Consider the following 20,425-nt stretch of genomic DNA (forward strand, 5'->3'; position numbering starts at 1 on the left):
GGAAAACATCTGAGACAGTCCATGGCCAGGTTTACAGAACCTCTGAATATTATTTTTGTTTTTAGTACACATGGTGACTGAGTTATATACTTGAAATGCAGTACTATTAGTCCAGTTAATAAATTATCTATGAGTTTTGGATTAGAGGAAACAGCATGTCAAATACAAACAACGTGTGCACAATGTAAATTTCGTTTCATTAATTTGCAGTTAATTGCAACATCTGCAATTAACAAACAGGGTCGTAGGATTCAGAAGTCCTTAAAGGGCAAACTCCACCGCTGTCAAAATACAGTAGATACCAAAAGTAAGGTCTATAAATTAGATTTTATTTATCAGGTTTTAAGCTCATTTCTGTTCTCCTCTTAGCTACCGTCTTAAAGCGACTAAATAAACAAATGAGAAATATTAAATTACTAGTTTATTGAAAAACATTTTTTGAAATTCATATATGTTGGATCTAAAGAGACGGAAATGACTCTTGAAAATAACTAAATGAATGGTATTAAATCAGCCACCAGTTGTTAAAACAACCATATACACAGTGGGTGATTTAGCAAGTTGTATATTATTCGTGTCCAAATTCATACTGCCCATTTCAAAGAATTAACTTTGATCCGGATTGTAGCTAAAATTTTATAAACCAACTCCCTCACACAAATGTGCATGCACGTGAAAAGCAAAGAATTATTATTATTATTACTAAAAATGTATTTTTAAATATATTTTCAAGCTTTTATTTTATATTTTAATATAGTTCTGATTAGATATTGAGTAAAGTCATGGAGCAATACTCGGGCTACATGAGTATACATGGGCTTGTTTTTAAATTGTCGGTTTCCAGATGCAGAACTTGACCAAAGTATCTTCACTTAAGTGTCTTTAAGATTTGTACAGCCCTGAAGAATAATACAATAATAGTTACTGAATGTACAAACATATTATAATATATTATATATAAATACAAAATATATAAATCATTTCGTCACGTTAAATTATAGCTGATTTTGCTGAATCTATACACATCTTCACATAATAAGAATTATTACAGTATTATTAATAATAATGATAATAATAATTCATATCCCCAATGCTTCTCAGAAAATAATGTTCTCTACATGAATGTGTAAAAAAGTGTAAAATACATCGTGCAGGGAGGAATCAGAACAAGGCTCATCCTTCTACCAATACGTTAAACACAGCACGTTGAAATCTTTGCATTAGCATTAGCTTTGCCGTGCTAGTAAATGAGAGGCTATGAAAATACATTGAAAATAAGGTCATGCCTCTCACAGGATCTCCTGTGTGTGCTGCCTCCTAGGTGAATGTGTGATTAGCCTAATCCCAGTAGTCACAGCTCTGCTCCCCTGATGTGGATGGAAAGATTCAGATGGTGATACGCTGCCATCGAGAGAAGCCATGCCATGTCAGAGCTGCTGGCAAAAAAGAAAAGAAAAAATAAATGCTTTAACCTCGCTTCAATCCTCCAGACAGCAGAGACATCTGAAGAAACGATTTAATTCCAAAATGATATGGATGAATTTAGACAGAGAAAAAGTTGCTGAGATTCATCAGTTCATCGCTAATATATTAATATATTTGTCACAAATTTCAACATATAAAATTTCTGTTTTATTTTACTTTCAATATCTTTTTCAGACAAGTGTTTGTCCTCATATCTACCAGACTACTCTAACTATTAAGGTCAACAGAGAGGCCTTTCATTTGCCCCTTAAATTGTCTCTTTGCACACATCCTCTCGGTCTCTTCCACTTAAACATGAAGCCTTTTAGGTATTCAGCCTGCACCAGTGACGTCACCCCTACCACAGGGTAGCCTATCCTCTTTATTATTTGTATTTAATCTGAAAGCAAATACCAGAGAAACATTTGGTTGAATGGTAATAAATAGAATATGCCAATCAAATTAAGAGTGGCGTGTCATTATGGACATAGGGAAAGTGATCCACTATAGATGGTCAGGGCCAGCTGGCCATACCTCATTTGATTGGTCACTGGGGTCATCAGAGGCAGGTTCAGATGTTTGGAGGGAAGCAACATAGCTGTTAATAATCAACTATAATCAAAATAAAATTAGCTATATTTTACACAATAACAATAATATATTTTAATAATAAGCTCAGACAGGCGATAATCCAATTAATATCCAAACTCTACTCATATCATAACCTCAAAAGCAAACAACCAACCTAGAATTAATGTGTAATTGAGGACATGGACAGTGTCCTCAGTCAAACCCTGGCTAATTACTTGTGACAATTGAGCAGTGATAAGGTGTGGAAGTTCCCTTTCAGAGATTTGCTGAAGGGTTGAAAAGTAGTGGCCTCTTCGTGGCAATAAATACTTTCACTTCCTCCCTTTAGCCACTTTTACTCTGCAGTAATCAGATGACATAATCAGTGGGTTCACAAAGAGGAGCGGGACCTTGTCCATTTACTGGAAAAATGTCAACCTTCCTTAGACTTTGCAGATCTGCCAATCAAAAGCTTGCTGCTAATGAGACAGTGAGACAGAGTGAAACCTTATGTGTGTGTGACTTAGAAAGGCCTTCTAAACACCTAACAGGCATTTTGTGTTCTTCTCTTATCTGTCAGGGCTGAATGGATGATGCCATCCTGCCTTATTTATATGAATATGACAGCATATTTTAAGACAATGCCATCTGTCAAATAGTAAATGAAGAACTGCCTCCACATACGAGAAGAGATTCCCTCCTAAATCCTTTGAACTGCTCCTTATGAACTCAGCAGCCAAACAAACACAGATTTTTAGATTTTTAGACATCAGCAAAACCAAATTAATCATTCGCAATAGAGAAGCTTTTTTCATTTTTGGTGCCACTGCCGAGACGTTGATGGCACAGAGGAGATGATACATGGTTCATCTCTGTGAACGTGATCGTTGCTACGGTTGTATGATGACTAATCTACACAATCTTACTGGCACTGGCTCATTAGAAATACGTTAAGCTCACCAGTTTGGTTTACTCCTTTAAAGACGGGGGGAGGGGATATTGTGTTGTTGCTCCAAGGCACATGGAAAAAAGCAGGGATGACAGATGAGTTATGGAACCTGGATGGAAGGAGACAGGCAGCAAAATGCAAAGGGAGGATCTGTAGTCCAGCTACTTTAATGGAGAACAGAGAAATGATTCTTCCGCCTGACACTTCAACTTGGTTTGTTAATTTATCTGAGCTGCTCAGACAAGCAGACATGAATAGAAACATTCACATGACACTAGAGAAAGCAGCTGCACCTCCATTTTGAGTGCTACATTAGGATGAAACACAAACCTGCACCTCTCACAGATACAACACACATATCTGTTTTCTTCTTGTGTGTATATATTTTTTGTTTTATTGTATCATCATAGTTTCTCAAATACTGTATATATAATAAACATGGCCTCTATCTTTTATCAACACAACACAGACTGTGAATGACAACCCTTGCCCTTTTAGCTAATGAAGCTCATATGTGTGTCCAAGCCACTCCTGTCCCCTCTCCCAGTAAACCACCAAACAATTGGCCAGACTAAATGTATTGTTAATGTCATTGTGCAGGCCAGAGAGCTAATAAAGAAGTCAGCTGTGGCGCATGGAACATGCATTATGTATTTGTCCCTTTATGTCAACATTAGACACTAAACACTGATTCATGGAATAAAACGTATGGGATTTTTTGGAACTCTTCAGTTGAGTTGAGTGAAGTGTGGGATTACAACAATATAGAGAAAATCAATTAAATTCAGGTTTATTTTATATGGGTTCATGCAAATTCATTTTATTAAGGACCACGAAAACAAACCAAAGTGAGCAAATGGTCCCAGAAAAAGACACATGTCTGTATTTTCTCTGTGTATGTGGGCCTCAGTTAGGAAAGTTCATGTCAGGTATTTCTGTGCATAAATCAAAACTGAGGAACGTGGAATGTTTGTGTGACACTTGTTTTCTGAAGTTACCAGACCACTGTCAATCAAATGTGGTTCAACTTCATGAAGCAGACTGGTGTTGTAATGTCCCCACTGCAAACAAAAAGCTAACTGTGCTACAGTGAGTAGCTGCTCAACTCTCAAACATGTACACCAGCCTGCCTGTCTCAGGCTCAGAGGCTAAAGTAGCATCTCTGAAACACAGCATCTCCGCAGACCTTTTACCTTTGTTACACTCAAACACTAAAAGTTATTTACAAGAAAGTTGACTCGGTTTTCAGGGACACGTGTTAGCAGTGTGAGGCTGTGCAGTTATCGTCCTGCTCAGACGACGCCAAGTACAGGCCTTGAAGGAGCAGGCAGCTGTCATCTTCAAACATATAAGAAGACAAGTGGAGGCAGGGAGACAAGGAACGGGGCAGCATGCGTGAACCCCAGCTCTGCCAACCTTTCATCGACTTGAACGTATTCAATAGGGACTTCTCCTTTCATAAGTGACACCTTGCTATCATAGTGGGGGATGAGGTGCGTTTTAATGTCTCTTATCTGTAGGCAAAGAGAGAGGAAGAGAGAGAGGAAGCTCTTGCTGGGCTGTCGTGATGGTCGTGGCTGGGGGGGTGAGGTTGGGGGAGGAAAAGGAGGGCAGAGCTGTGCCCCCAATGTAGTAAAACTTCCTCCTTTGTTTACGGGGTGGTAATTGGGACGCTAAGGATGCCTGAGCAAGCCACCCAAGCTTCCCATTTTCTCTCCTTGTCATTCTCTCAGAGCGACTGTGGCAGCTCTGACATATCATGGCCACCGCTGCCACAGCCTCTCGCCCCCATGGCTTCCTCTCTCTGTCTTGATTTCCTGTTTCCTGTGCAGCTCCCTGCCTCGCCAACCCACCGGCGCCTGTGGCGTGGCAGCGGCAGAGGCGTGGCCACCAGAGGGGAGACGGTTGAAGCGAGCAGGAAGACAGGAAAGGCGGCAAGCTGCCCTCCCACATTTCACCCCACCCTCCCCTCATACCCGTTCCTCCTCCTCCTCCTCCTCACCTCAGCTGCACAGACAGGGAATAGAGACCGGTTAGATCTACTTTAACTCGGAGCGTCTTTCACACGACAGCTGTACGTATGTCTGAAGTATAAGTAAGCTATTGTGAAAATGAGGTGAAATTAAAATTGTTTTCTTCTATCTCTATTAATTACTGAGTCCGAAACATTGAACTGCAGTTGGAAAAAAGCCCAAAAATTTTGTGTTGACGTGTAATTGATCATATTGCAAAATCCAAATTTTCACGAGTGTAAACTAATTATCCATTTAAAAATGCATTAAATGTGCACATAAAAAAACAAAGGTAGCTGCAGATGTTAGTTGTTTTGGGTGTACATTCATTATACAGTAGCTATCAATGGAAGGATCATACATGAGAATCCTCAGTTGATTTAAACCACTTAAAGATGACTTCCTGGACGGGTGACAATCCACTCTGTGTCACTGCTCGGCATATATTAAACTCCTTATTTATCATCAGAGAAGTTGAATGCAACTCTTGCAGCACACATACACACTCATTCGTACCACAACATAGTGATAATCCCAGTAGCCGTAAATAATTGATCATAGTGTATTTCCCTTAAAGTAAATGACGAGTGGCACTTTCAGTTTCAAAAAGGAAAAAAATTAACCTGGAAAAACATCATAAAAATAAAAATAATGAAACTGTTAAAAACTTTTTTTTTTTATACTTTCCTGTGAACAACATGAAAATATAATTTAAAACAAGACATTATAATAACGTTAGAGTGCCAGTAAGTTTGACAATAAACAGTGAAGAAATCACTCTCCTGGTACACACACACACAGTTTTATGGCTCTCTTCTTCAGATGTGTCTGCAGCTGATTGATTTAATTAGTTTTACATACATGTGCATAATTAATGCCACATATAAACAGCACTGAATATATCTCAACGCATCCTGAGCGCACAATTATTTTCCAGGCGCATGAAATAAGTAACATCATACCAACAAGCTGCAAGCCCCCACAATATTTCTTCCTATAATTGAAAACACTCTATTAAATATTAACAATTTACAGCAAGACTTTTGAAGAAAACACAATATTTAAATAGCATGTCATTTTCAGAATACGCATACTATGACCTAAAGTTGAAAAGTGATCAGAGCAGAGGACACTGTGTGAGGATTATCAGAACAAATCAATTATTTTATACAATTCACTTACATGTTTACAAGAGATTAATGAAAAGCACATTTCTTCTGTGTTTCCTCCTCATGCGAGTGGCATCTTTATCATTTGACCCTGTATATATGCTACTGTTTGCTGGGTTGTAAAAATCGGTTCGTTGCTAAGTGTCATTGTTTTCATCAGACACTTTCCCTCACAATAACCTGTCTCCATTCTCCGCTTCCCACTCTGCTCTCATCTTTTCTCACTTGTTATTCTTCCTCCTCCTCCTCTCCTCTCACTTCACTCCATCTTTAATGCCGCACAGTATTTCCCTAATTGATGGAATCTTCCTGAATCACCAGGGTGTTATAAAGGCATGCATGGTTCATTGGTAACGCAAATTTTTTTTTGAAAACAGCACTGATCATTGTTTGAGGCAAAAAAATAAATCACAGAAAATCAACGGAGAGCGTGGAATCAGGAAAGATGTCTGTCAGCAGCTTCATGGTTTTTTTTTGGGGGGGGGGGGGGGGGGGGTTTGTTTCAAAGTAAAACACAAATAGGAGAATAACCACTTAGGAAGTTAACCCCCCCCCCCCATCCTCACCCAAAAATCAGACAGAATTCAGCCGGGCGCATTTTGTGGTGAGGATAAGCACCGTGGTTAAGGTTTTGCTGATTTTCATGTAATGACTGGCAGCCGTAACACCTGGCACTGTGAAATCCAGAAATTAGCACACTCTGGGGAAACAAATTGCTTTGTTGATGCAGAACGTTACAGAGAGGGGGGGGGAAACAACATCAGTTTGACTTTGGCTGGAGACACACTTGTTTTATTTCTCACAACTGTTTTTGTGAAGTAACTTGATGTATTCTCTGTGATTGAAACATTTTGATGCCGGCCACCTCACTGAAGTTTTTGCTTTGTTTTACAAAGTTCATGTTTGTAGACACGTTACAAAATAGTAGTTATGACTCTTACAATGAAATGCAGGGGAAATTATAATCATCGCCATTCAAGTCAATCCTTTCTGTCCTTTTTAGTGTCCTCAATCAATTTTACTCTGTAGTATGAGTGAATTCATCCAATTATTCATTCCATCCCGGAATAGGATTCTCTCTGTTTGACTGAGGAATACAGGAAATCTGACTGTTGACTCTCGATGATTGTTAAATTAAGAAACACACATGTTAGTTGTATCTACTGAATGCATGTTGCTGGGTACAAACAGCAAAAAAACAATATCTCTGTCAGGGTTCTAACAAATATTTAAACAATTAATTTGATTAAAAAAAAAAAAAAAAGTTCTAATCTTGTTAAGATAAATTTTGAAAATCACAGATTTTTTGTGTCCAGTTCGCAGTAATGCAGATATTTTAAGGAGTGCAGACAGGATTTCAGAAATACATAGCTCATCCAATTTATTATTATTTAATGTGTTTATTAACCATTACATGCTATCATAATTCTATCATTTCTTTTCATTAAAACTTCTAGTAATAATGGTCAATTTTTTACAGTGTGGTATGTATACTCTTACTAAGCTAAAGCAGGTTAATTCCAGTAGTTCTGCAACAGACCTTTTTTTCAAAAATATTTTTTTCTAAATGCTGTCTCCTATAAATGTATTTACTAGGCTTCAAGTTATTCATTTGTAAATATCTTAAGTTTTGAAATACTTGGTTCAGCCTGAAAAATATCTGCCATATGTGTATTTAAATGTAGATTGATTCCAAAAAAAATCCTTAAATGCTCATATAAAATACAAAAAATCCAGGATTTGGGTATTTCCTTTCATGCCAATTATACTTTCAAAACATCACAAAATCTGAATAAAATCAGTTGTAGTTTTTATCCATTGAATTTTGGAATAAACTACACAGGTTAAGCTGGAAGAAGAAAAATTTCTTTATTGTTTAAGATTCAATCAGAACTAGCTTTACCCAATTTCATAGGTAAACATTATTTGTGATATAATAACTACAGTAACAATGTAAGACACACTGATCCATTTCTCTGCAATGAGGACTTTTGTTTTTGATTATGTCATGACAGGTAATTCTTCTGCCACCTGCTTGATTGATAGCTATGGCCCTGTTTCTGCAAAACGTAACCCTTTCCAAAATATTTATCTGAGAGCGCTTCCAAACATTAAAACAACAGATGAAATGTCTTCTGGGTACACATGTGTTGGTGCAAATGTTATTAAATCTCTATATGTCTCTAACCCTTTCCTTAGTGACGTCTGATTCAGGGAACCAAGCTGAGTCAGCTCCTCCCAAAAGTATTTTCCCTTCCAAGCTGAGTTGCAAAGGAGGCACATTTTACCAGAGGATAGAGATCTCTCCCTCCATTGAGGCATCTTCTTATCCTGTCAATCAGCAGCCCGCCTCCCACCCGGGTCTGTGCGGTGCTGAGCAGCTTGGCAAAGATGCAGGGTGATGATGAGACCTCGTCGCAGCCTAGCAGGGTTTCCTCCTCATCAAGCTCAGAACAAAGGGGGGGCCTGGTCCGCTCCACTGCTCTAAATACAGCCTGCAACATGCTCGAGCCAACTGCTTAACACACTCTGCTTTAAGACACAGACGTGAAAATAGAAGTGTGGTTGCAGTAACTGGTGTATCAGAGGGGTAAAGTCAGGATGTTGGCAGTCACAGGTAGGAAATAAGTCGTGATTCCACGCTGGAGGAAGTGGTTTAACAAGAGTTCAAATACAAAGGATGTTTTCAAAACTTTATGAAACCCTTGCATGCATTTAGAGGAAGTGTGTACCTTAGATCGGTCTTCAAGCATCTGTGTTGACCCAGAAAGAGCACATCATTTTCAAAATATATTTTCAAGTTTCCATTTTCAAATGTAGGTCAAGATTAAAACAATGATGCAGAATGCAACTGTTGATCAGCAGATCCTGTTTAAGTAAGTAAAAGTGGCAACACCACTGTTATACGTTATATGTTACAAGTCCTGCATTCAAGATCTTACTGAGTAAAAAAGTGTAACAAATTAATTTAAGTACAAAAAGTGCCCATTGGAGAATAGTATTTAGTACTAGTTCATTTGTCGGTTACAATTATTCATGTTTATGTTCATTATGTAGCTCATAATAGTGAGAATCACTTTAAGTACTGCATATAGTGTTAGGTAAAATAATCTATAATAATGCATCATACTTCATTTGTTGATTTTTTAAATAAGCTGTTCCACAGTTAATTTCTATTAGCAGTTAATACAGTTTCTAAAAAAATTTATGAAATAAAGTTTTTGCAGTTGGTATAATAATGCTTTACGCACTGACAAAGAATATGTTGTTTTTTTTACCAACCATGATCTTTCTGTATCCGTCTAAACACCATCTGTAGTTACAGTCTTGATCTAACAGTAATATAACAATAATTTTAACTTTAACTTTATTTGTATAGCACTTATCTTAACAAGGTTACAAAGTGCTTCTGGTTGTTGTAATACAAATAATAATGCATGTCATTTAATTGTACCTCAGGTGTTTCAGCCTTTTAATTACAACAATATTAAAAGCTGAACCTGAGGGTACTGTGAGGCTAAAAGTAAATCTGACTGGCTACTGGGTTGTATGGCAGCGCTATGAAAGCCATGTGGCCGGCACAGGTGATAAGACCTTTTTTTTTTTAAATAAGCTAGTATCTTATCTAAAATAAGATACCTTCTCTCATAGACAGCAGAGTTAAAAGCTGTCATATTTAAGAAATTACCTAAATTGTGGTTGCAATAAAATTCAGATAAAAGGAATAAATGATTTCAAATAATACAGAAGTACCAGAATTACAAATCGCTTGTTAAAAATGCTTTCCTGTGATTTAAAGATAGATGGAAATTTGGCGAGCCTGATCTTGTAAGGCAGGGTTCCAAAGCCTTGTGGGCCCTGACAGAAAAAAGCCCGGTCACCTTGAGTAACCAGCCTTGACCTAGGGACAGCCAAAAAGGACAGGCTGGCCAATCTCAGGTTGCGACTGGGATTGTAGGGCGTCAAGAGCTGCAAAATGTAAGTGGGGGCCAGCCCATGTTGAGCTTTGAAAGTTATTAATAAAATCTTTAAATTTACCTGAATTTGACTAGCAACCGGTGAAAGGATGCAAGGATTGGCGTGATATCAGAGGTTTGTTTTAGTTCAAAGTTGAGCAGCAGCATTTTGAACAAGCTGCAAATGAGTTACTAAGGTTTGGCTAAGGCATGTATAAAGGGCAGAGCAATAGTCCAGGCGGGAAAATACAAAGGCATGTATTAGCTTTTCTCAGTCGTGGAGAGATAGAATTTATTTAATTTTGGAAATATTTCGTATATGGAAGTAGCAAGATTTAATGATGTGATTTGAAATTCGGATGTAAATCGAATGTGACACCTAGAATCATAGCATTTGTTTTAATATTTGTTTCCAGAGGGCCGAGAAATGATAAGAGTTTGCCTGCTAGCTGGTCAGGACCGAAGATTATTAATTCTGTTTTGTTTGAATCTATCTGAAGTTCAGTCAGACAACTCACGTTCAAACGTTTATTGCAACAGTTGGCCCTCAAGGGGAATATACTACCTAGTGAGACTGCTATGAGTGCATCATTCTTAGCCGCGGTGTGGCCATTCGCCGTAGTCACATTAGCCTGTAGGAGAAACTACTTCCTAGTGAGACTGCTGTGGGAGCGCCATTCAATGGCGCATTGTGGTCATTCGCTGTAGGCACATTGGCCTGCGGGAGAATATACTACCCAGTAAGGATCCCCTTCAAATGCACCCTGGGTGTAGGGGAATATACCTAGTAAAATTGAACACTTCAATCCCAGCAAACCAGAGCAAAGCACTTACACATTATTGCTTGTACAACCCATATTCACAAAACATCGTTTCATAGGGCTTAACGAGTGCGACATCCTCTGTCCTTAACTCTTAACAAGAGTAAAGAAAAACTACCAAAAAAACCCATTAACAGGGGGAAAAACGTTGAAACCTCAGAGAGAGCCACATTTGAGGGGTCCCTCTCCCAGGACGGACAAGATTGAGATATATACCACGACAAGGGTGCAGCGAATCTCTTGGCTTTGTTCGCCCTTGTGTCGTCACCCCTGGCAACAGAGCCTCCTCGACCACACACAGCAATCAAACGACAGTCACCCCCTGTGCCAGAGTCTGACACACCCGCAAGTCAGGAGTTTGTCCACCGGCTCATGCAGGGCCTGACGGGAGGCACCCCTTCTGGGGTTGAAGGAGTGGAAGTGTGAGGAGGTGGGAAGTAAGACGGGTCTTCCTTCCCACCTCCTCACACTTCCACTGCCACGGAGACGTGGCAGTCTCTGAGATCTGGCATGCAACAATGGAAGTAGGCAGCGGAGAGTTCATATTAAAACAACCAGGGTGCAGCAATTGATGATGTTTGAGTCAATATTCCTTCTTGTGGTGTCTGACATAGCATGTTTAGCATGGCTGATGGAGAGCTGCAGTCGTGGCTGTGCCACATCGTAGGGAGTGGGGGGAATAGCATTCAGGTGATAATTCAGAAGTCTTGACGATCTATCATTCTTTGAGTGCTTGGAAATGACGTGTATATTTGTTCTTCTAAGATTAGAGAGGGTAAGGTCATGTAGAGGATTAAATAAGAATGTCCTTGGCAGATTTCTTGCAAGACTACTTCCATCATCGTATTTACTCTGACTCACCTTGACTACAATTTAGGAATACGGATATAGAAAGACGAGCTAAATGTTGGGTAAGACGTGATTGAGGATTTATATATTATTTCTACTGTAGCAGCATTAACAAATGAAAAAGTAATTTGTTCTTGATCTATTTACTGCTCTGTAGGCATTGGATGAAGACCATGGGGTAAAGACCATCGGGTTTGGCTGGCCAGACATTAATGAAGAATCCCCCAAAACCAAAGGAAGGGGCTGGATCAGAAAACTGTGGGAATATGCAGACTCTCTTATAGTGAGAATAGCCGCAACGAATTTCAGAAATTTCTATCTAGGGTACAGCTCAACATAAACTTTATGGTCCACCCACTCTCCAGCATGTGTGCCTATTGTCTATTCATGTCTTGCAGAAGTTGATCTTGAGATCACCTTAATTCTATAGTGACCTTTTGACCTCTACTCTGGTTAACTGTGTTTGTCCTTCAAAGATCCAGCTGACTGACACAACACCCTCACCATACATGGTACGATTTCCTCTCCTTACACATTTGGGATGCATTTGGGATGCAAGTACTTATACAACGAAATGCAGTTTAACATTTAACCAGAAGTGCAAAAAAGCCAGTAAAAGTGCAGAGCATTGTGCATATTAAAGTGAATATGTAAATAAATAAGATCTGTACGGTAAGAAATATATATGGAATATTACAGTATTAAGAGGAATTGTATGATATAAGAGCGATGAATACACTATGAGGAGGATAAATATATAAATATTTATAAATATGAAAACACTAAAGGTGGGATCATACAGTAGTAAAAAACAGTCTAGTGCAAATGGTCAAATGTACAAATATTCAAATGTTCAGTGGTTGGAGGAGGGTGTGTGGCAGTCCAAGCCAGGGTGGAGGGGGAAAGTATAGTCACTGGAGAAGGTGTGTGTGGGGGTGGGGGGGCCGCTGCTATCACTGTGGTGCAGAGTTCAGCAGGGTGACAGCCGCAGGGATAAAGTTGTTCCTGAACCTGCTGGTCTGGGAACGGAGGACCCTGTAATGCCTCCCAGAACGGAGGAGGGCACCCTGGTGTGATTTCTTGACCAGGGTTGAGGTGTTGAGGGTCCTCGAGAGGTCCTCAGAGAAGTGGACACCCAGAAACTTAAAGCTGGTGACACGCTCAACCTCCGTCCCCTTGATATGGATGGGGCTGTGTGTGATACCTTTCTTCCTGAAGTCCACAATGAGCTCCGCCAGGTGCTGGACCTCTTCTCTGTAGGCGACTCATCGTTGTTGCTGATGAGGCCAATCATCGTTGTATCGTCTGCAAATTTGACAATGGTATTAGAACCATGTACAGGTGCGTAGTTGTAGGTGAAGAGGGAGTAGAGGAGAGGACTCAGCACACAGCCCTGTGATGAGGGTTGAGGAGCTGTGGTTCTCTAACCTAACAGATTGGGGTCTGTTGGATAGGAAGTCCAGTATCCAGTTGCAGAGGGAAGTGTTGATGCCTAGGTCACCGAGTTTCGTGATCAGTTTGGAGGGGATGATGGTGTTGAAAGCTGAACTGAAGTCTATGAACAGCATTCTTACATAGGAGTTGTTACTGTCCAGGTGAGAAAGTGCGGAGTGAAGTGCCTTGGAGATGGCATCCTCCGTACTTCTGTTCTGATGACCAACTCATTGGCATGGCTTCAGTTATTTTTGGCGCTTGACTCAGGATTTTAAAACTGGAACGATGGAGACAGTAATGTTTGGCTAGGTTTAAAATGAAACAGCACACCAAGGTTCTGCAGTTGCATCTGGGGACTTAAAAATGTACATTTGTTTTTTTTTCTTTAGTTTTATTGGAAGGGGTCCAGTGTGGGTGGTAAACAGGTTTTGAGGTGAGACAGGACCATCCTCTCGAAGCACTTCATAATGGTGGGGGTGAGTGCAACAGGGCGGAAGTCGCTGAGGCTCGCTGCAGTGGATTGTTTTGGCACCGGCACGATGGAGGTGGTTTTAAAGCACCTCTTCAGGTCAGCCCTGGATGAACTGTAGGCCTGAGCATCACCTGATCTGAAAGCAGTGTCTCGTGCCTTCAGCAGTAGTCGGACCTCTTTGTTCATCCATGGCTTCTGGTTAGGGAATGTGGTGATTCGTTTGAGGGTGTTGATGAAGTCCAGAACGGAAGAGGGATACGAGTCGATGTCCGTGTGGGAGTCCAGTGTGGCTTGAATGGCAAACACCCTCCAGTCTGTGTGTTCAAACAGGAGCTGTAGTGCAGTGTCTGCTCCCTCTGGCCACACTTTAACTGTCCTCACTGTGGGTTTCACACGTTTGATGAGTGGTGTGTATTTGGGGAGTAGGAACAAAGAGAAGTGGTCAGACTGTCCTAGGTGGGGGAGGGGGACGGCTTTGTAAGCACCAGCCATTCTGGTGTAAACATGGTCCAAAGTCTTGATTCCTCTCGTGGCGCAGGAGACATGTTGTTCGAATTTTGTCTGACATTTGCTAATGGCAGCATGTAGTTCTTTCATTGCCAGCTTAGCATTAGCATCAGGGGGATATAGGCTGCAGTCACAACAGTAGATGTGAACTCTCTGGGCAGATAGAATGGTCTGCACTTAGCCATGATATATTCCAGGTTAGGAGAGCTGTTACTCTCAATGATGACAGTGTCCATGCACCAAGCTTTGTTCACATAAATGCACAGACCCCCACCTCTGGTCTTACCGGAGTCATCAGCTGTTCTATCCACCCGGAGGAGATAGCGCCCCGTTAGCTCGACGGCGCTATCGGGAACGCTGCTGTTGAGCCATGTTTCTGTGAAAATTGTGACATTGCAGTCCATAATCCATTTGTGTGTGGTGATCCGCAGCCGCAGCTCATCCATTTTGTTCGCCATTTGAACAGACTTGAAACGAGTAGGCAGGTAATAACTATTTTGCTAAATCTGGGGAGACGCTGAGCCTTGCGTTGTGCACGCACCGCCATGTTGGTTTAATTAGAGATATTCCATGGAGTCATCAGACAAGGCAGTGGACCGGTTGGAAGTTGGGGTGGTGAGACAGCCTCACCAGAGCCCCTCTCACGCCCACAGACTACAACCTCAGCCCAAGGGTACTAGTGGTTTGGAGCAGAACAAGGATGAAAGCCGGGGACAGGTGGAGGGGTTACAGAGAACAGTGTCGAGTACTTTGGTCTGCTCATCGATAAAGCTGCTCAAGATGGAGTCTCTGTTCTGCAGCTCATCCGAAAGCTGCCGGATGTCCTCCTCAAGGTCAGCCATCTTTTTATTTGCTTTCTGAAGTGAGACACAGTTGCAAATACTTGGTAGTTCTGATGTTTGGTTAACACCCTCATCCAGAGATATATCAAGTTTCTTCACTGGCTTTTCTGTGATGGATGGTATCTGGACCTCTCCCACCCTGAAGCTGAACTTGTTTGTGACCTTCCCTCTTTTAGAACCAAGGACTGGGACTTTGCATGTTTGAAACTCATGCATGTCCATGTCATGAGCTTCTCCAACCATTACATTACAGTACATTACAGGGTTTCCCCCAGAAAACTTGCTAAGCCTGGTGGTAGGGCTGCTAAAGAAGCCGACCGGCCGGTGGTCGGCCGCCGGTCGGTTGTGTTTTTGTAAAAAAAAAAAAAATGTTAAAAGTTGACAGGAATTTTTAAATTATGACAATTATGTGTTATTGTAAAACATTTATTAACACAACAATACTTATTAACAACATAATACCGTTTACAAACACAAAAAAATTATAAATAAAATAAAAATAAATATTATCAATATGTTTAAGTAAAATCTAAGTGAATCTAAAAAAACAAGCCATTTCTAGTCACATTTAAAAGTAAAATAAATTAACACAAATAAAAAAGTGCAAACATGGCCAAGGGGGAACAGGGAACTCAGGGCCTGAGGTATGCTGTGTGACCTCTTTTACTTCTTGCACAGGTTGCAGGTTGGATCACTGCAAGTGATCCGTCTCGGCTTCTGAAAGAACTCCTCCAGAGCCTTACTGTAGTCCAGATCAGCCACAGAGGGACCATTTATTTTGATACGGAGGCAGGCAGTTAGGCTTTTCCCCTGCAGCCTGTTCCTGAGGTCTGTCTTGATCTATTGAAAAATAATCACATAACTGACATTAAACAAATGTGTACCTACTTAAACTGCTAGCAGAAAAGTGAAAACAAAATACTCACCCTGTTCATAGCCGAGAAATCTCTCTCGCAGTTGACACTTGACACAGGAATTGTCAGTGCAATGGCAGAGAGCTGGGCCAGGTTTGGGTACAGGAGCTTCAGCTCATCAAAGCCAGAGGCCAGCGCCTGCATTACCTCCAACTGTGACTTATCCTAGTAGGATAAAGCAAAGAGTAAAAAGTGTTAGGAAAACAGAAGTTAAAAAACACATTTCTATTCAACATTTTGCTTCTGCTGCTTACCTTAAACATGCCCTGGCCCACATGAACCTTGAAGCTAGTCCATTCTTGCAGTGCTGCTCTGCCATCCACAGTGGGACATTTTTGGGAAAGCAGTTGTATGTTCTCTTCAAAGTCATCATCTCCCCTCTCCACTGCTTGTGGGCTGAGTATGTTAAATGCACCATGGATGTACATCTGTGGGAATCTCCTCTCAAGGTGCTCAATGAGAAGGTCCAAGTATGGCTCCATTACCTTTTGAAAATTTGATTTTTTAAATTAGTAAAATTACAGGTTATTATACTATATTTTAAGTTTGTAACTTGAAACATTGAACATTCAATACCTGAGTGCGAAAACGGGTCCAAAAAGAGGTGAGGTCAAAATGATCACCCCTGTGGCGTCTCCTCTCCTCCTCTGCCTGTATGTTGAGGCTTTTCACTCTCTCTTCCAACCTACTGAGATATGACCCTGGTGGCTGCTTGTCTCCTGCCTCCTTAACTTGTTGAATGGCCTCAATTGTAACAGGCACCTAAAACATTAAATGAGTATATTAAAGCTATATTGTTTTTGCTTTTCATAGTTTTCTATAAACAAGTGTATGTGTACTCATTTTAAATCAACTTACATGTTTCTTGATAGCCAATAAATGTACATCTTCCTTTTGGAAAAGCTTTGCAAGCCGTGTCAGGTGGGGAGGGACATCTGCCTGGAGGTGGACGGCAGCCACAAACCTATATGTTGCACAGTATGTATAAAGGCCCCTTGCTACAGGGTCCTTCTTCTCTGCTTCCTCAACAAGAGCTGCCAGCACAGCTGCCAGATTCCTCTGAAGAGTTGAAATGGCTGTGTCTTGGGACAGCCATCTTGTGTCCTTCACCTCCTAATGTCCAAAGAACACATAAAGAGGACACATAAAATCAAAGACAGTGGTGTGGAAAATTATCTTAAAATGTAGAAAAGGCAAGGCAGGGAAAGGCAATTTGTATAGCCAATTTTTGCAAACAGTTTGTCTCAAAGAAAAATTATTAGATTGCTTACAGTTATTTTCAGGCTGTCCACTCCTAGAACACTGGAAGCTGCTTTCAGCACAGCTGTGCGATTGGCACTGTTTCTGAAATAAATGTGCAGGCCTTGAAGGTGCCCTCGGAACGTTTTCATGAATGGCACGTTGTCTGCAGCATCTTTGCACGCAAGAGCAAGGCAGTGTGCTGCACAGTGCACAGACACTAGCTGTGGCCAGGAGTCTGTCAGCTTTTTGGCAACATCATTATGGCATCCTTAAAGATAGATATTACAATAATCAGTACTTAGTTAGAGGTAAATAGTAACTATACCTCAAATTAAACTTATTTTCAGTTCTTACCTGTCATCACAGCAGCACCATCTGTCCCCAAATCAAAAATCTGATCTGTTGGTATGGCTTTGAGTGTGATCACCTCACGAATGGCATCTGCAACGGTATCTGCCTTCCCATCATTTAGTGGCACGATGTCAAGAAACTGACAAAAAAGTTGGCCAGGTACCTAAAAAATGTTTTATTAATATTATTTTCATTTATCCAGCACAAGGTCATATTTATCATTGTAAAATTAGTAGTACTGTAGTAGTACCTAATATGTATATCCAGTTGCCTGGTCATGGACATATCTGTGGACTCATCCACCTCAAGGCCAATGGCGGTAGAGAGTCTGATGGCCTCTAGAATTGTTTTTTCCACAACACTGGCCAGGATCTCCAACATCTCATCAACAATTTTGTGGGATCTATAATTGGCTCTTTTGTCAATCTAAAAAAAGATAGAGGGTAACATTTAAAGTGTTTTGAAAACTTTGTCAAAACCACAAAATATACATTCAAATAATTTACCTGCAGTTTGGAGAAGTAGTCACAGCCAAGTAATTTGGCAAGATCAAGCAAGGCACCATAATTTGTATGGTGGGCAATTTCATGTTTTAGCAGCCAGTAAAGGCATTTAAACCCACCAATAATTGCCTCGTGCTCCATGTTAATCACTGGCTCAAAGGCTTCAGTGATTGACAAGCCTAGAACATGAAAAACGTGGAAGCTATTACTTATTTCATAATAGATATTTCATATTAGAAATATATTTACATTATTTATTGTTTACTTTTGCTTTTAATGGCTGCCATCTCAATGCTTGTCCGATGGTGTAGAGACCCAATATGTGCGTTTAGCACATCTTGCCTGTACGTAGTACAAGGAGCTTCAATGAAAGTTCTCGATGAACATCCTTGTGTTGCCCGCTGGCGGTGAGTACGACACACCCGGCAAAACATACCTAAGAACGACACACACAAAAAGCCACAGCTTAAACAAAGCGTATCTAATGCTGAATTTAATAGCAAAATTAAAAACCAATATGAAACTAGCGAGCATAATATTGTTGATATAGTACAAACATGCTTACCATACTCGGTCTTGTAGAGCCATCCGCTAAATTTAGGGTCACATAACCACTTTGGGTTAAATCCGCTACTTCAATGTTTCCCATCGCGGCTCGCAGCAGGCTGCTCCGACACGCTAACATCAGACGAGCTAACATCCGCGCTAACTAGCTCTGGCTCTGCCTCATCATTGAGCCGCGGCTCGGTCGCCTCGCTGGCGATGCTCTCCGCTTGGCCTGGGGGTGAACGAGCGGCCTCATCGTCTCCTCCAGTGCTCCCCCGACTCCGGAAAAAGAAAGAGTCCAAGGTTTTTTGACCCTTTCTCCGTGACACGTTGCGTGAAAGTTGTTGCGAAAGTTGTTGCATGGTAGAGACAGGTCGTGGTTTTGGAGGTTCAGGTGATGGAAAATACCCCGGACCTCTCACCTTATGTGTTCACATACTGACCATAAGATGTCGCCATTGCGGTTTCAACTGTATCACCAGATGCGGCTAAAAGCGCAATGCCGTCTTTGGTATCATGTTTCTGGTGCATAACATTTTTTTTTTTTTTTTTTAAATAAATAAACAAGCAACGCTTAGCTTGGCGGGGGGGGGGGGGGGCCTGGCGGCCCGCCAGGCCTATATAGCAATGGGGGAAACCCTGCATTACATTACATTTAGCTGACGCTTTTATCCAAAGCGACTTACAATAAGTGCATTCAACCCAGAGGGTACAAACCCAGAACAACAAGAATCAAGAAAGTACAATGTCTCCTACCCATGAAGGATCCGCCAGGCTCCTCTCACCGATGATGTTGTCACTCTCAGGTTGTCCTTGAAGGCTCTGATAGGTGGCGGCCTCGCTCCGGATTTGCTGAGGGGGCCCCAGCACTCTGGTTCTGCTGATTTGGAGCCCCACAAGGTTGTGTGCTCTCCCCTCTACTCTTCTCCCTCTACACCAACAATTGCATCTCCAGCCACCCCTCTGTCAAACTCCTGAAGTTTGCAGACGACACAACCTTAATTGGATTAATCTCAAATGGGGACGAGGCCTCCTACAGAGAGGAAGTTACAAGCCTGGCTTCCTGGTGCAGCCAGAACTACCTGGAGCTGAACATTTTAAAAACTGTAGAGATGGTGGCAGACTTCAGGAGGAGCCCAGCCCAAACCGCCCCCTCACCATGTGTGACTCCCCAGTTAAAACAGTGGAGTCTTTCAGATTCCTGGGGACGATCATTGCACAGGACCTGAGATGGGCGTAGATCGTCACCTCAACCATCAAGAAGGCCCAGCAGAGGATGTTCTTCCTGCGGGAACTGAAAAAATTCAACATGCCGCGGAAAGTGATGGTTGAGTTCTACACAGCCATCATTTAGTCCATCCTCACCGCATCAATTACCGTCTGGTTTGCTGCCTCCACTGCCAAGGACAAGGGCAGACTGCAGCGGATCATATGGTCAGCTGAGAAGGTCATCGGCTGCGACCTGCCGGCTCTCCTAGACCTGTTCCACTCCAGTAAGAGAGCGGGCAAGATCATTGCTGATCCTTCCCATCCCGGTCACCACCTTTTTCAGAGACTTCCATCCGGAAAAAGGTTCCGGGCTATGGTGTCGTGAGGATTAAAACCTCACGCCACCTGAACAGTTTTTTCCCCATGGCAGTGGGGCTCACAAACAAGCCCCCTGAATCACACTGAAGGCCAATTTATGCTTGTGCGTATTTTGTAAAACGGACAGATAAGACCGCCCTATCCGTCGTGGAACGCCCTCTCCGAGCGCCTCGGAGAGCTTTTCGTACACCTCTGATTTTTCGAACTGTCCGTGTTTATGTCGGAGAGCCCACGGAC

At 41.4% G+C, this 20,425-nt stretch overlaps 1 pseudogene; it reads left to right on the plus strand.

Annotated features, from left to right (window-relative positions):
- Positions 1-11,367, plus strand: part of LOC133015653 (uncharacterized protein K02A2.6-like) — an 85,045-nt pseudogene extending 73,678 nt beyond the window's left edge.
- The last annotated feature ends 9,058 nt before the right edge of the window (positions 11,368-20,425 follow it).

Source organism: Limanda limanda, chromosome 12 (assembly GCF_963576545.1).
Source record: "Limanda limanda chromosome 12, fLimLim1.1, whole genome shotgun sequence".
Lineage (NCBI taxonomy): Eukaryota > Metazoa > Chordata > Actinopteri > Pleuronectiformes > Pleuronectidae > Limanda > Limanda limanda.